Genomic DNA, 17664 nt, shown 5'->3' on the forward strand with positions numbered 1-17664 from the left:
TTAAGGGAATCCAAGCCTCTAGGAACACCATGACACAGGCCCCTGGAAGCGCTGCCTCCACCTTGAGGGTCCTGAGCTGCTCCTCCCCTCACTGATCGGCAGAGGGCAGCAGCTTAGCTCTCCCGAGGGATGGCAGCAGGATCCCAGTATTCCTTGGGAGCAGCAATGGCCCCTTCCCCGGAGAGGTAGGGATTGCAGCAGGGGCTCTCCCTATACTTTCCTTAGCAGGGGAGGGAGGCATGAGGAATATAGTGACCTGTTCGGGGGAGGGGAAGGGTGAGAGGTGTATGGGGCAGTTCACACTGCTGAGAATTGGCTTCAGGCTGTCTCAGCCAGTTGTCACTGTGATTGTCCCTAGTTATGTGCCTGTTGCGTTTTCATGCTCTTTTCCCCTCACAAACATGGGCTAGAATAGGGATGGGCAAAAATTTCTGATGGGAGCCACTTCAAGAATTTGGTAAGCGGTCCAGGGCTGCACTTTTCCCTGATATTAATGGAGGAGGTGCGGGGTCTGGGATGGAGGTTGGGTGCAGAAGGTGGTGTGGGAACTAGAAGGGAGCTAGGGTAAGGAGGGAGTTGTGACCTGGAGCAGGAGACTGGGGTACAGGAGAAGATTCAGGGTTCTGGGTTGTGCTGTTGTGCAGGGGATTGGGATGCAGGGTCTGGGAGGGGGTATCCATGCAGGGAGGGGGCAGAGTTTTTGGGTAAAATGTGGAGTGGGGGGGCAGAGGGTTGGGGAGGGATGCCACAGGCAGACTCTGGCTAGTAGATGCTTACTTGGGTGAGCCTGAGGGGAGGGAAGGAGGGATATTTTGAGTGCTGCCTATTCAAACAGGCAGCTCCTATTGGCTGGAAATGGCCAATGGGGGCTGCAAGATTGTGCTGAACGTGGGAACTGGGGGAAGTGTGCAAGGCTTCTCCCCTCCCTCAGGCTCAATCTGTTCACAGACAAACAGGGCCCTGCTTCCAGCTTTTCTGAGTGTTGTGTGGAGGCAGTTTAGGTAGGGAGCCTGACTGAGGCTCTGGGTGCACCTGTGAACTGGATCCAGTGGCTTGGCGGGCTAGAAAGTATTTTTGTAAATGGAAGTCAAGGTGCCTCCTTTAATACAAGATTCCCAGGAGACCCTGGGCATATGCCTGTACATCCTCTCTGCCTTGATTCAGCCCTGGGTGGCGCAATATCTTCCATAAACTCTGTCTGTCATACTATAGAGGGTGCCCAGTGTGTTGTGGTGCAATTGAAAGGTATTCTAAAGACTTCCCTCAGTGCAGTTGTTCTTCCATCTATCTCTGCCTGGCACTAGCTACTAGACGATCCTTGGGTCCCTGTGTGAGCTGCATTCTCATTTTGGTCACTGCGCGAGGCCTGACTCTTTCCTGCTTGCTTCCCTCATGTGGTTTTGCATGGCTCATGCCTCAAACTTGCCTCAAAGCCACGGGGTGGGGTTGTGTGTGTGTGTGTGTGTGTGTGTTGCTCTCCAAGGAGTGGCAGTGAACACTGATATCAGCATTGATTTGAGCATGTGGGGTTTCTGCACTGTAGTATGTTTTTTGCTTTGTATCATGCTCAGCATCTGTCCTATAGCTGAGCCTTCAGGTTCCCCTATCCATGACTGTCCTGCTGTGTGCATTTGTGCTGTAGATTCCTTACCTGAGAAGCATGAAGGAGAGCCAGTCAGGACAATAGAAGCCTGCTTGCAATCTGATGTAAGGCATGAGGGAGTGCTCTGCCGTTGGTTTGCCTGACTCCCTGGTGAAAGGGATTTAATGAGAAGGGGACAAGGAGGATGAAATACTAGGAAAGAAAGAGATGGGGGAAGGTGGGTGGCAAGAGGACATAAGGACAAGTGACAGCAAACCTTGAGGAGATGGGAGCAGAGAAAAAAAAATTGACACACAGCAAACCGATACCAAGGTAGGGCAGTGCAAATGAGGGTTAAACGCAGAGGAAAGGTAAGAGGCACAGTCAAAGGGGCCTGGGGCAGAGAGAAGGTGCAAGGGAAGGATGTCGGAATGAGGAGGAAAATGGCAGGAGGCATTGGTGGCCTGGACCCATTTTTGAAAGGCATGCATACTATGTGACTCTCAAAGGAATTTCCAGACTTCAGCCACTGAATTCACTGTTTAGAGGCTCCATTACTGCTTCATCAGCAGCAAATCTAAATCACAATTAAAGCTTTTATAGACTCCATAGTCACCTTCATTTGGCTAGACTGGATCCCTCACTACTCGGTGGTAAACCAAAGAGCATGGATTTTCTCTTATAAAGGTCATTTTTATATCTGCCTTATACTTGTTTGGCTATGGACATTATATATGTGGATACCACTGGTGAGTAGGTATCACAGGTCTGCCTCTAGTCCTAATTCATGGAGGACACATGTCTGTTATGGCCCCAGCTAGAAAATTTTGCTTATTTAGCTTGATCTGTACCAGCTGATGTTTTTAGCTTAGGTGGTCCCTGGTTCAGTCCTTTCTTTTTTGGCCAAGATGGTGGCTTTCTCATATGGAGGAAATGGGGGACTGTTACTCTTGGGTCTGATGAGGATTGGAATTTGATTGTTTTGGAATTTGTCCAGTCAGTAAGAGATTGGGTGCACTATGCTTTCTTTTAATAAATGGGAGGTGAGTAATCAGAGTTCAGAAGCCATGAGATGAAGGACATAGGAGTGGAGGGGACATCGTGGATCTTCAAGTCCAGCCCTCTGCTAGTGCAACCCAACAATGTTTTCCTTACTGTTCCTTTTGAGACATTAGAATCATAGAACACTAGAACTGGAAGGGACCTCGAGAGGTCAGCGAGTCCAGTCCCCTGCCCTCACAGCCAGGCCAACCACCGTCTAGACCATCCCTGATAGATGTTCTTTCTTTACATTTGAAAAGAAGCCTTTACTGAACATGAATTTTTTTAATTGATCCTGTAGAATGCATAAATATCTGAGACAATGACATGCCTTTGTATGTATAATTCCGTTTTAAGTTCTAAGTAATCTCCATGGGTGAAGAATTCAGCGATCATTTTGTTCTGAGAGTTCAGTGCATACTGTTTGAGGACAGGTAACTGTGCTTGCTCATGGAAACTTTAATTTTGTTTTACATTTTGTACTGTTGCATTCATAATCTAACAAAGGCCAGTCACTCAAAAGATCTGCTGGCATTTTATGGGAAAATGTGACTGTTGGCAGTGAGTGGGCATGCAAAGCAAATGTGTCAGGAGAGAAGAGATCCCCTAGTAAAGCTTATTTTTTAAAAAAATCTCACATGGTCACTTAATGGAAATGTGAAATCTTTTAAAGTGTAATGAAAAAAAGGAACAATATGGACTCATATGTACAGAGAAGGAAAGAATATGTTTAGGCAAATGCTATACAATTCTCTTTCTGAGGCCAGTTGGAAAAATGACACTTGGCAAAGCGAGTATCCTTTCCACAGGTGAAATGGAGTTGAAGGATTTACTAGAATCTTAAAGGTGAAATGTGATGAAATGTAGCTGAAAAAGAAAAATAATCAGAATTACCAGTCTAGTCTTTTCTTTAAATAATACATAAAATAAACGTGGAGCCTAAAGTTACTTGATGTTGGGTCTTTAAGTGTAGTTTATGGTTTCCTTCTTCTCAAATGTATAAATGTAATATGGCTATAAACAATAATGCACCCATTATTGTATGGTATTGGGTTTGTTATGAACGTGTGCCTTAACACGGGTTTGGGAGAGGAACAGCCAAGCGTGCAGGTAAATTGGCTTTCCAGTATTTAACTTTTTAAATATATTGGATTGCACATGTGCATGCGCTACACAGCTAATAAAGACAAAGCCCTGGTGGTGAAATCCTGGTTCTACTGAATTCAATGTCAGAACTCCTATGGACTTCAATAGGGCCAGGATTTCAACCCCAGTCTCATGCTGTTTACAATCTGCAATACAGACACCAAACAGATTGTTACAGATTCCGGTTGGGATCATAACGTGACTTCCTCTATGACTTCCCTTTCAGCGATCCTGAAAACCAGTTTGAAGAGATCACAAATCACCTTCTATATTCTGTGTGGCAAACACTCCCTCTGCGTATGTGAGAAATCCATATGCTGCCAGTGTGTGAAGCAGGAATATAGCTGGAAGCAGTAGGTACCTCCTTTTTAAGTTTGGTAGATGTGATGTGAGCACTTTGGCATTGATTTTCATGCTGGCATCTTTCCAGGCCAAGAATTTCATAGCCTCTCTTTAGGGAAAATGACGTCTAAATCACGGAAACGCTGCAATGCCTGGAATGTGAGCCAAAATTGGGCGCGCTCAAAAGAACAAAGTGCATGTGCTTCTATTCCATTGGTGCAGAGATGCAATTAGGGAATACTTAACAGCTTTTTAATTTTAGTTTTTGACTTGGCTTTGTGTGGAGACAGTGACAACTGACATGAAGACATATGCAAGGAAACAGCTCTGCAGCCAGCACTGTCCTGGCATGCTTTGAAAGCTTGTTCCTTTGGTCCAGATGTTCTAAATCACATGTGGAGAAGTGTTTGTGGCCGGATTCTGTTTGAAACTGATTGTCGATAGTCTCCTGAGACAGCTTGTGACAAACTGTGTAATAAAAATGCTAAAAATAGTAAGTTATTCCCTGGAAAAGCTGAGTTCTCACAATTCAGTGAGCTGGGAAAATTGTTGAACTTTCTTTGGACACAATGTGCTAGCTCCTTGCTCTTGCAACCTTTCATGGGTCCCCTGCTCTTTGTTTATCATCATTTCTTTTTCTACTAGCTCCAAGGAACGCTGTCCTCAACCTCTTCTGTACAGACATCGGGCGAATTTACCATGGTCTTTTTCTTAAAAAAAAAAAAAAAAAAACTCACATGGGGAAATGCACTTTTTAAATTTAAACAACATAGCCATTTGCAATCAGTTTGCAGCTGTTGTAGGGAGCTTCTCTGTGTCTTAGAAAGCTGAACTGTAGGAAATGCATGAGAAATAGACAGAAAAATCTTGCTAAAACAGCATCTTATTACAGGCATTTCATGCTACACAGTAAAAATAAAGTAACAGATTTCTTCTTGTTTTTTCCCCTCCCTCTCTAGAGAGTACACATTATACCTATTACTTCTCAATCCAATGAGGTCTGGAGATGATTATATTTGGCATTTGTACATTATACTCTATATTACTTCTTAAGAAGCCAGAAAGGCAACTACTGCGTGAGTTGGATAGTGTCTTTCCCCCCACTACAGTGAAGTGTGAGCACCCAGCTCAATTTTTTGGAAGGAATTTTAGTAGCAGAGAATTTGGTAATAACTATTCATAGGAAGAAAGGAAATCAAAACAGCAGCCTCCCCCAATTATTCTGAGCTTGATGGCAGACATAGTATAGGGAATAAGTAATAATGTGCTATGATGTAGATACATTCACTGAGTTTCAAATTCTGCTCGCATTGATAGTGACCAAGAGCATTATAATTGGATAGCCATGTAGTGATGTGTGAAGTGCATGGTGGTTTGAATCCAATCCAGCAAGTAGTGAAGTGTCCACATTACAGAAACCACCTTCTTGGAATACGAGGGTGCTCCAGAATCTAAATCTACATTTAACACCCCCGCACACACATTTCTAGCCTGTGTTTGCACTATTAATAGGCAAACTGAGTGAGAGGCATTGTTGTCTGCCTGAATCTGCAGACAGCCCAAAATAATAACTCTGCTGTGTGAATTGTGCAATTCATTTAATCTAGGAGTTAACTCAAACTAAACAATGGCCATTTGTGTCAACATAGTTAACAATTTTTACCGCTAATTATTTTAATAGAAATATTCAGTTCACATTCTTGTCCCACAGTTTTGAGTCACTTCTCATGCTTTTCTAAGTGCCAGCTCCTTAGCTGATGTAAAATAGTGAATCTCAATTCACTTCAGTTGAGCAACACTGATTCATCCTAGATGAGGATCTTTTCTGGGCCCTGTAGTGTGCACTTGTGTATTGACAATATAAAAATCTGAGGTACACTGAAAATTTAGCATAAAAGTAGCAATTGAAAGGAAAAGGACAATGCTGCTAACTTCTAGGCAGATTTTATGATAATGTACAGTTAGATGGACACCAATCCTGTGCAGCACAGTATAAAAATACAACTTACATCATAGATTGATAAAAGTGTCTTTCAGCCTGGTAACGTGACAAGCAGTGTCTCTCGGTTATAGATGTATTGTTTATATCTCATTTGTTTGATATAGAAATGAAGGATATATCACTTTAATACAGGATTCCATGGCCACTAATAAAATTTCTTTCAGTTATTTAACCTTAGTTTCTTCTTTTGTAACATGGATGTTTGACTAATATTGTATTGTTAGGGGTTTGTTTTTTTTTTTTGTAATGTGTGTCCCCCTGTTAGTGTTTACAATAATGCTAATGTACATTTTACATCTACTGACTAAACCAGGCCTAAATCATCCACTTGGGTTTTCTTTCAATACCTCTCTGTCTGTTACTATGCAAATATGCATAATCCCTGTTTCCAGGCAGGCTAATTAACTACCTAACATAGAAAACCCAGTGTAGTGTCCCCAAGCTGTATTCAGTTGTTACAATTCATATAGGTCTGGGAAAGCGCACAGTCATAATTCAAAATCTTTTTGTGATTGGGAGAGAAAGATTTGGACAGAATAATGAAAGCATTTCACTATAAAGATTTGTGTATGTGTTGTCAGATCTGTTTTGGATCCATTGAGGAGTTCAAATCTTTTTACTGACAGGAAATAGCAGATAGTAAGGATGTGTACATCTATGTACCAGCTCCCTTTTTTGAGACTCTTGATTCATCTTTTGTTGATGTCAAGCACTGTGCTCGATTTCTGACTGTAGCTTGATTGTATTGTTTATAAACTGGCAGTGCAATTACCAATGTGTTTCTTCACTGCAAAGTGTTGTGTCAGTGCAATGATGTGCTAGGGAAGATTAAAAAATAGTTCTAACAACAGTCATATTTGCATGATGTTTGCAAATCTATTCAGTGATAAATCCAGCACAGAATATTCCATACTTGTTAAACTGACTTCTACACTTACCAAACTTCAGGCTATAGGGAGGAGCGGGGATACATGTTTTATTAACATAAAGTTATGCTGGTATGAAGATCTATTATTGACTAGGTGTTTAATAGCAATTGCACAGCCAATGCTTTGCAGAGAACATGCATCTTCAATATAACAAGGTCAGCATTGCTATGCTGCATGCCGTGGCGGGGTCTCATTACCGGTGACATGCCTGTCATTCAGACCAATAGAAGAGATGATGATTAAGCGAATGTCACCCTGAGGGTAACTACAGACATGGAAAGGGCTTTTGATGCTCAATGCCCACAGGTACCTTTGACTTCAAAATCAGCCACTAGGAGTTGGGACAAACAGCGTCTGGCAGGATCTGGCCCTTTATAAATGGGTCTCTTCTATTTTCCAACAAAGTGACTTTGCACATCTATTATCATCCATATTGGTCCTAATGTTCACCCTGGAATGTCCCCGACAACATTGACCTTGTTTCATAGTATCATTAAATTGATTTGCTGAGAGGTAGCTTGGTTAATTGGATTTCCCAATTAATCCTGCTCCCAGGAAGAGGAATGGATGGAATTAAAGAAACACCCTGCAAGCCTTGGTTTTCAGAATCACTGCTTCCATTATGTTAATTTAGTACTTTCATCCTACAGAAAACATGGCTGGTAACTGGGCTCTGCCACTGACCCACTGTGTGAAGTTCTCTGCATCTCTGTTTCCCCAACAGTCTTTGCTTGCCCTCTATTTAGCTCTTTTGGGAGCAAGGTTGGTCTCTGGTTTTGTGTGATGCCTTGCACAAGAGGCTTCCAATATTAGCTGGGCTTTCTGGGTGTTACTGCAACATAAATAGTGAACATATGGCCATCCACAACAAATAGCACCAATAAATGTCTTGCAAAGAATCTTTTTTCCATTGCTGTTTACAGGAGTGGGTGAGGGGAGAGCACCGGCACTTGCTCCCACTGCTGTATTTTCTATAAACGTGGAATAGTGTCACACGCTTGTGTTCTCTTTGGGCACTTACACAATGTTCATCACTTTAGGAGGAGAAACTAGATCTCTCAGTGATCAAATTCAGTTGCCAGACCCAGGTTTTAACTGGGGCTGTTGTTCTTTCAGGTATTGAACTCTCCCATCTTCAATATGCTTCTGTGGCACTGTTTTCCTCTGGCTGATGTTCTCTAATATAATTTCATTGCATTATTTTCAGAAGCTGGTTAGTAGCAATGGGTTCGCTGAAGAAGATGCCTTTCTCCCCTGTGAACATCTCTTAGATTGGCAGGGAAGGCTGCAGAAATCTCCACCCATTCATCAAAAAATACTTTGTTTATGGGGAAGAAATGCTTTGTCGAGTCTGTGCAAATGGGTTTAGGGCTGGGCAAAATCAATTATTTATGCCCCTTATAATAAATTTCCTTAACAGCAAGGTCTGCTTACTGCCAAAGGATATTGCTATTGTACCTCCAGTGAAAAAGTTTGGGTAAGTTTTACTTCATGGGCAGGGTGTGAGTGGTTTTTTTAAAGTTGTTTACATACTCAAGGGAGATGAGAAACGCGGTATCTTTATCTGCAGAAACTCGTGAAACTCTTTCATGCCTACAAAATTCAACAGGAGCTGGTCATCGACCCTTGAGCATGTTCCCTTTAATTCATGAGCTGAACGGGGTTGAGTTGGGATTTGACTGTGAGCTGAGTGGAAGTAAAGGTACAGATCCTCTCCCTCTTTGGAAGTATTTGATGTACAGCTGTCTCCTACTTTGTTTTATGGCAATAAGAAGTTGCCTCACACACACACACACACACACACACACACACACACACACACACACACACACACACACACACACACACACACACACACACACACAGTTCTGTGGGCCCATGGTACTTGTGCTCCACCAAAATTCAAGGAAGGCAGCCCAGCTGCACCAATGTTTGAACATATCTTTTCAATAGTCCCTTCCATAGGACAGATTGAGGCAACCACCCTGAGCCTTGCAATTTGGGGAACCCCGTGATTCAGGGGGATGCAGGGTCATGGCAATTAGATGAGTTAGTGGGGAAGGGGATTTGATGTCAGCAGCAGAGAGCGACCCATCCCCAGCCCACCCCACTCAGCCATGGTCCCATTTCACCCATTTCCTCCAAAAGGCTGCCTCTGCCTCTTCCCACCATCATTCCATACCTTCCCCTAAAACTCCTCCCTGGCCCTGCCTCCTTCTCATTTCTGCCCCGTCTCTGAATGACACCAGGAACTGGTGGGGGTGGAACAGGACAGGCTGGGACTGGGTTGCTCACTGCTTCCAGTGTCAGGCCATCCTGGACCCTGCATCTCTTTGAACTTTGGGTCCTGTTCTTTGGTGAAGGGTGAGGGGGGCAGAGTGGTTACCTCAGTCCATCGGATGGATAATATAACTCTGCTTGGATCTGTTCTGGACACCACCAAAAAACCTAGTGCCCATTCTCACACAGTCTAATTTTTGAGTCTCGGGGGTAGCTGTGTTGGACTGTAAGTTTAAAAACAACGAGTAGTCTTGTGGCACCATAGAGACTAACTAATACATAGGACCGTGAGCTTTTGTGGGTAAAGCCCACTTCATCAGATGAGTTGAGTTGATCATTTCAAGAAAGCGATGCGGTCTGCCCACAGGACTGGGAGGCAAGACAGTCCTGAGCAGTAATGTACCAGTGAAGCCTTCTGGTTTGGGGTAAGTCAATTAGTCTATCTGCTTCAATCTCTCCCTCTGTAAACTGAGGAGAACAATGGCTACTGCTTGGTAGTGTTGTCAGAATGAACATTTGTAAAGCAGTGTGCAAATGACAAGCATTATTCCCAGGGGACGCTTCCTGCTTGAGATGAAAATCGTGCCCAGAAATATCCCTCCGCTTTCCTCCTACTTGTGCTTGTGTTTCTGCTACTGAGTCTGGCTGAATTGCTGAAGGAGCAGGAAATATTTGCCCTGCCTTTCTACCAGACAGCTAAGACTTAAGAGTCTGAAATGGTCAGTAAAATGGGAGAAATAGTCCAAGTTCAGATTCAGTGTTGCTATATCCTCTCCACAGGTGCAAATGCTTAACCAGATGAAGGGTTAAATTATTACTCTTCAAAAAAAAAAAAAAGGCAAGGAACAGCACAATTCAAGACAATAGGGAAATGGCAGGTGGAGTACTGGATGCTAGGTAACTGGCTAAAGGCTGCCAACACCGAAAGCTGTCATTATGAAAAGGTTAATGCATTCAAGCAGAGTGAGGTATATTGGGTTATTTGTTATATTGCCGGTTAAAAGCTTTGCCTGCCAAGCAAGGGCAGGGTCACCCGGGTCCTCCTAATACCAATCTATCCATACAGAATTAGCCAGGGACAAGTGAAACACCATCCCCTGAGAGTGTCAACTTTGGATCTGATATAGAAACCCATGAGATATCTGATTACCCAGCCCATGTTTTCCCACAATTCATTACTGTACTTTTGAGCGTGATTTTATAACCCAGACTTTTTAATATTTGAATCTCAGGCTTATCTTTCGCATCAGCAGTGACCTAAAATCTTGTAAACAAATGTTATTTCGCTGGGAGGGGAGATTGAATGTCAACATTCAATGTGTTGTTTTCCATTTCCTTTTGTTTGCAGGGCTGGAAAGAAATTAAGACTGTTTCATGTCTGGTGGAAATGAATTCAGACAGAACACAGGAATGGGAGGTAAGTCATACCACAGTGTGGACCGGTTTCTCTGAAACCATGAAGAGAATTCTCTCTGCTGTCAAAGCTGCTTCAGGAAGCACTGGGTACACTGCTTTGTTTTTGGAGGGTTTGCCCCCAAATGCCTTGAGATTCAGGGAAACTTGTTTACAGATATACACCTTTTAAAACCTGAAAATGCTGGTAGGTGTGTTTTGCATAGCAGGGTGACAGCTGGCAGCTAGTAAGTGACTGGTGGGCCATTAAGAACAGGTGATATTAAAGACAATTTAGTAAGCTGCAGGGAGCCGATTAGGGGATGCTACACAGCTAAATGTTACTGCTTGTTTTTAAATTTCTTCCCTACTGAGCTGGAAGAGGAGGTAAGTAGCATGTTAATTAAGGGGTTGATCTTCAGAATCCCCTTCCTTTGCAGATGATGCTAAACTAAAATTTTGTGAATACCCTAGGAAAGACAGAACTACAACACAAAAAGAATATGGGCCTGATTCTTATTCCAACACTGGTGTTAATCCATTGATACGAATGTAGCTACTCATGATTTACATAGGTGTATGTTCAGAATTAGGTTCTTCAGGAGGTGATGGATAGGAGATAGACACCATCTGGCAGGGGGATGAATGACCTCATCAAACAGTAGGTGCTCAGCACCTCAGAGGATCAGGCCCAAGTTAGACCTTGTTTACATAGAGTTTGTAGCCATACCAGTGTACCAGTGCAAACCGCTACTGTGGATACTGTTGTAAGTGGTACAAATCTCACTGCACTTGTGTAATATGTGTCTCTGCTAGAGATTTGTAGGCATTACAGCCAGTGGCTAGAACCCCAGCGAAGTCAAAACCTCCAGATTGGTTGCTTTCCTTAGGGTGACCATGCAAAACACCTGTCATGTGGGGGGTACGTACAATGATGATACTTGAGGTACTCAAGACTGGGAGTCACCTTGTTGCCCCCAGCCTCCAGCATAAGTGAGTCTTGCCTGTGCCTGTCTGGGTGACAAGTCTCTGACATCGCTAGCTTTCAGCCAATCTCCTTTGGGTTTCACTAGTTCTGTCTTCTCCTTGTGGGTTAACAATAAGTGATCAATGGCTATTGTCCAGGATAGGCAGGGATGGTGTCCCTAGCCTTTGTCAGAAGCTGGGAATAGACAACAGGGATTGGATCACATAATGGTTACTTGTTCTGTTCATTCCCTCTGGGGCATGTGGCATAGCTGCTGTCAGAAGACAGGGCGCTGGGCTATGTGGACCTTTGGTCTGACTCAGTATGGCCATTCTTACATTTTAGGTGCAACCCAATCTCTTTGAATTACTCTCACATGCTATCCAGTTCCTGATGCTGGCTACTCACAGAAATTTCAGATCTTCTGTTTCCAAAAGTGCAGCACGTCCCAATTTTCCTCATAGGTTTAAACGTAAGTAGGCTTATTTAAGAAACAGTCAAGGCTTAACTAGAAACAAAATAAAATGATGGAAACAACTGGTTACAATACAACATAAAATCATAAACCACCCAACCTGGCTTTACACTTATTAGTTACCTTTTCTATTCAGTTAAGTGGGTCTCCCCCCAGAGGTCAGTCTGTTGCAGAATTGACTGGCTTTCACAGGATTCAACTTTTCATGTGGACACCTTGCTCCTCAAGATGTCATCTCTGTGGAAGGATTTAAAGGACTTCTTGCTCCTTTGTGTTATTTTGAAAAAGTCTTTTGTTTTTATGCATAGACATTGGGAATCTATGTTGTAGTAATGTTCCCTTTTTTAAAAAAAACTTTCAAGAAGTTTTGATTGTTTGCCATTGTCTCTGATGGTCTTCCATTGCAAGTCACTGAGCAAGGTGAAACAATTGAGCTTAACAAGTGGGGTGACAATTCCCTGGGCCATCACAGAGACATATTATCCCTGATGATAAACTTTTACTCCAAGTAAAGCATACTTCCAGTATAAATACATTATTCCTTAAAAATCACCCACACCGTGATTTTGAATCAAGGCAAGTTACAAGCTTTCTGTAGATACCTGTTACTCTTTTTGTACCAGGTAAATATCCATATGAGATGTTGGGGGCAGTGAGCTTGTCAGAACTGAGAACTGGGGGCAGAGAAATTTCTGTGGCATATCATCACATGATACCCTTGGGCCAGTGATGGTTTGGTAAAGTAGCAGTTGAACAGACCGAGGAGTTCTGAGAAGCACTTGAATTGTTTTTCTCTTCCTCAAGAGGAAATATGCGCTGTTCTAGAAAAGCTCAAAACATGGCTGAAAATAAAAATCAGACCCAACCTGGGAAAAATACAAGACTATTTTAAAAGGAAGGGGGAGGAGTAGGAGTATATGAAAGATCAACAACTAAGTGATAGCAGTGAATATGCCACAGATTTTGTTGTCTTTTGAGTGTCTCTTTTGAATTTTGTCTGAGTGAGTATTGGACCTGATTTTGATGCCATTCATAACCATTCTCCTGCTAATTTGTGAGATCAGAATCAAGTTCTGATTCTTAAACAGGGATCTTTTAATATCTTTTAAAATCCGTATTATCTAATTTGCAACTGACGATTTTTATGTTCCTAGATAAAGCAAGCTCCTAGATCATGAGCAAGTGATGCTCTGAGATTACCAACTGCATAAAGAAAGAAGAGTGCTGAGAAGTAGCATTACAAGCCCCTGTGCCTCATTTGTATCGGTGTCCTTTTAACCCCAGCTACTTTCCCAAGTTACTCACAGGAGAACATCCTCTTGAATCATTAGTCATGTGTCCCATCTACCCAAAGGCTCAACAGATGCAATTGTTTAGGAGAATTTGTTACTGATGTCAGATGAATAGCTCTGGGTTTTGAACCTTTTATTTTATTAGCTGTGTTCGTGTAAAAAAAAAAAAAAAAAAAAGTAAGGATGCCATAATGCAAATGGGTCTTACAGAGCCTGACTAGTCCCTTTTGAACTTAACTGCTAATGATCCATGGCAGTAGAGTGAAAATGTGATGCTTTTACTCTGTTCTGCACATGGAAATCTACACAGAATAACAGCATATGGGTAGTAAGGCTTAGGGATGTTTGTTGACCAGCATAAACTGGACTGTTGTCTGCAGTAGTAAAATGCATTTTTTTACCAGGAAAACAGCATTTGGGCAAACACGTCTGTCAAAGTTCCTTTGTTTCTATAAAGGAAGTAGGCTCCCCACCCTTGCCCCCTGGGAAACGTTGTTTCTGGCCCTGTGAGCTTTGTCTTGACCTAGCATCTCCAGCTGCATAGATTTGCTTTCCACATGTACTAATGTGTGCAACTTTTTTAATTTTTTTTGCATGGAGAGATTTTCTAGTGCCTTGATATGGCCTCTTTCCCTCACCTCACCCTTGATTTTTGCAGGGCTTCTCTTCTGAAAGGCTTGTGCCTGATCCATAATTTATAATTGAAAACCCTGTGGCCAAAAACTCCACAAGGGAAAGAGCTGCCTGCTCCCTCCATTGGTGAAAATGAACAGTTTCTACCATAAAGGGCTCATTTGCATAGACCCACAATTCCTCTGTTGGCACCGAGGAGTCACCCTAGCAAACATGGATTTGGGGGATTGTGAGCTCCCAAGGATGCTCTGTGCTGGGGATAGAGCTGTTACTTTGTGGGAAAGAGCTCAGTCCAAGAAGCCAAGACTCTGTTCAAGGATCCTAACTGCTCTTGGCTCCTCTCTTGTGGGGACTTCAGTGTGAGAGGCTATGCAGACTGAAGCTGAGGTAAATGAACACAACAGAGGCAGGCAGCCTGCATTTGCTGTCCTGCTGCTCCCAGGGCGAGTGGGACTTGAACCCACCACCCTGCCCTCTGTAGGTAAATGCTCTAGCCCCTAGTCCACTCCAGAACCCACCCCAAAACTCTACCTTCAGAGGGTCCCTTATCCTGCTTTTTAGGTGCGGGAGCCAGCTCCATCCCTGGGGCAGCCTGTGTTGGCTGTCTTGCTGCTTGTAGGAGCAAAGGCAGAGGCCAGTCGCTGAGGTGACACCCTGCCTACCCAACACCTTTCCAAAGCTGAACCATTACAGGGCTGGCCATTGCCCCTCTGACCTTTCCCTGGTTGTGTCTGTGCTGCAGTTGGAGGTGTGATTGCAGCAGTGGCTGGCTTTAATCTGCCTAGTGCTACTAAAAACAGCAGTGAAGACATGGCAGCATGGGGTGTATGAGCCCACCTAGAATCCTGGGTTAATACTTAGGTAGTAAGCTTGTGCTGCTAGCCTGCATGGGCCCCTGAGCAAAGTGGGGGGGGGGGGGGGTGCTGGCTCCCTGTGCCCAGAAATGGGTGTGGCTTTGGGCAGAATGGCTGGGGCTGGGAAAAGCCAGCCCCCGTAGCAGCATGGAGCATGCTGTATGGTGCTCTGGGGGTGATTTCAGTGAAGAAGATTTTAAAACAACACAAGGTCCACACACCTCTCTTTTACCTTGCACTATCTCTTAAATTACCCACCAGTCACTGCTACAGAGGCTAACTAAGGTAACATCAGGTTCCAGAGGTGATCCCGGTGATGACAGGCTAGCATGCCTACCTCCAGTAACAGGCAAATTGTTTGAAATGATAGGAAAGGACAGAATTAGCAGAGGCATAGGCCCACACAATGTGGTAGGGAAGAGTCAACGTGGCTCTGGAAAGGGACATCGTGCCTCACCAATCTACTAGAATTCTTTAAGTGGGTCAACAAACATGGACAATCACAAAGCTGGGTTAGGGGGGTGACACCTCCTGGCATGACCATCCAAGCAGTTCCCTTGGGACTTTAACGAAAGAGAGAGACACTTGGACTATTGCTACTAGCTGATCCAAAGTGTAAGTGGGGTTTGGTGGTGGTGGGGGAACTGGCACAGCCAAGGGGCCGTCATAGTCTTACCGGTAGCTGGGAAGGAAATTAGACTGACTACTGCTAAATTCCTGAAGGAAGGAATGTAGTTTATGCCTGATTTGCATATGTATTCAGTGGGTGAGTTGCCCAAATTTGGCTGTTCCCTTTCCACTAATAAGCGTTTCCTTATTTATACATAGTCTGAGTGCTTGTGAGTGGGGAAGTTCGGCCTGCTAAGGACACCTGAGGAGAAGGCATTTAGTTTCCCCAGCTTTCTCGATGGGGCTCAAACCAATTATTTGTCAAGAGGAATCTTGAGTATATTGAACTCAGCCCTCCTTGCTGCCTGGCAAAAGGCTTGCACACAGACATTGTTGCACAGACTGGAGAACATGGCTATTTATTTTGTATGACAGCACTGGATTCAGAGATGAATCACAACAAATAGAAAGACACTGAATGGAATTACAAAGGTCTCCCACCCATGTGCTGAAACATGAAGCCTTTTAAAGTATTAGGATTTTCCCATGTATACAAATTACAGCAAATGAACTGAAATCTAGCAGCTTCCAAAGTGAGTTTGGAAGGAATGCAAAAGCACAAGCTCTGTGAAGTGGAAAACCATCAGCATCTTTCAATAATAAGTAATAGCAATGCTACTGCTTATCACGTCTCATCTCCAAATCACTTTACAAAGTGGCTAATGCTCACAGCTCCTTTGTGAAGGAGGCAAGTGTTATCCTCATTTGATAGATGGGAACCCTGAGTCCGAGAGATTAAAGGAGAAAAAAGGGAAGTCAGTTTAAGTATGGATAGTAATAGAAATGTAGCCATGTTAGTCTGGTGTAGCTGAAGCAAAATGCAGGACAATGTAGCACTTTAAAGACTAACAAGATGGTTTATTAGATGATGAGCTTTCGTGGGCCAGACCCACTTCCTCAGATCAAATAGTGGAAGAAAATAGTCACAGCCATATATACCAAAGGATACAATTAAAAAAATTAACACATATGAAAAGGACAAATCACATTTCAGAACAAAAGGAGGATGCGGGGGGGGGGGGGGAGGAAGGAAGGTAGGTAAGTGTCTGTGAATTAATGATATTAGAGGTGGGGAAAGTTAGATGTCTGTGAGCTAATGGTATTAGAGGTGATAATTGGGGAAGCTATCCTGGTAATGGGTAAGATAGTTGGGGTCTTTGTTCAATCTGCCGCCCCCCCCCCCCCGGGAGAGTGTCGAATTTTAACATGAATGACAGTTCAGAGGATTCCCTTTCAAGTGCAGATGTAAAAGGTCTTTGTAGCAGAACGCAGGTGGTAAAGTCGTTGAGACAGTGTCCTTTCTGGTTGAAATGGCAAGAAACTGTTTTTTCTTTGTGATCTTGTCTGATATCTGTTTTGTGGGCATTAATCCTTTGGCGAAGTGTCTGAGACGTTTGTCCAATGTACATAGCAGACGGACACTTTCGGCACATGATAGCATAAATTATATTTCTGGATGCTCAGGAATATGTGTTCTTGATCTTATAACTCACTTGGTTAGGTCCAATAATGGTATCAGCAGAATGAATATGTGGACAAAGCTGGCAACGGGGTTTGTTGCAAGGGAAGGTACCAGGGTTGGTATAAGTATGGTATGTCCTGTGGTTGTTGGTAAGAATCATCTTGAGGTTAGGTGGTTGTCTATAGGAGACTATGGGTCTGTCTCCCAGAGCCTCTTGGAGTATGGTATCCTGTTCCAGTATAGGCTGTAGTTTATTGATAATGTGTTGGACAGGTTTAAGTTGGGGGTTGTAGGTGATGACAAGTGGTATTCTATTGTTGGTTTTCTTGGGTCTGTCCATGGTGGCAAGGATGGTGTTATTGGGGAGGTTATCGATGTTTTGTAGTTTCCTTAGGAAGTCAGTAGTGTCTCGGAGATAGCTGGGGGTGTTGGTTGCGAAGGGTTTGAGAAGAGAGTCTACATAGCTGGGTAGACCAGTAGTGAGCGTGCCAATACCAGAGATGATCAAGAACACATATTCCTGCGCATCCAGAAATATAATTTATGCTATCATGTGCTGAAAACTATTTCTTGCCATTTCAACCAGAAAGGACACTCT

General features: G+C 43.4%; 1 long non-coding RNA gene across 3 annotated transcripts in view; it reads left to right on the forward strand.

The window, feature by feature from the left end:
* The first annotated feature begins 745 nt into the window (after window positions 1–745).
* LOC142830251 (uncharacterized) overlaps window positions 746–17664 on the forward strand; it is a 47999-nt gene continuing 31080 nt past the window's right edge. The window contains exons 1-4 of one of the 3 annotated variants that reach the window (XR_012905376.1): window positions 746–8744; window positions 10671–10739; window positions 12027–12153; window positions 13311–15518. This is a non-coding gene — a long non-coding RNA (uncharacterized LOC142830251). Of the gene's footprint in view, window positions 8745–10670; window positions 10740–12026; window positions 12154–13310; window positions 15519–17664 lie in introns of those variants that run through there. The other 2 variants (XR_012905375.1, XR_012905374.1) reach the window with 2 other exon arrangements.

This window comes from Pelodiscus sinensis, chromosome 7, assembly GCF_049634645.1.
Source record: "Pelodiscus sinensis isolate JC-2024 chromosome 7, ASM4963464v1, whole genome shotgun sequence".
Classification (NCBI taxonomy): domain Eukaryota; kingdom Metazoa; phylum Chordata; order Testudines; family Trionychidae; genus Pelodiscus; species Pelodiscus sinensis.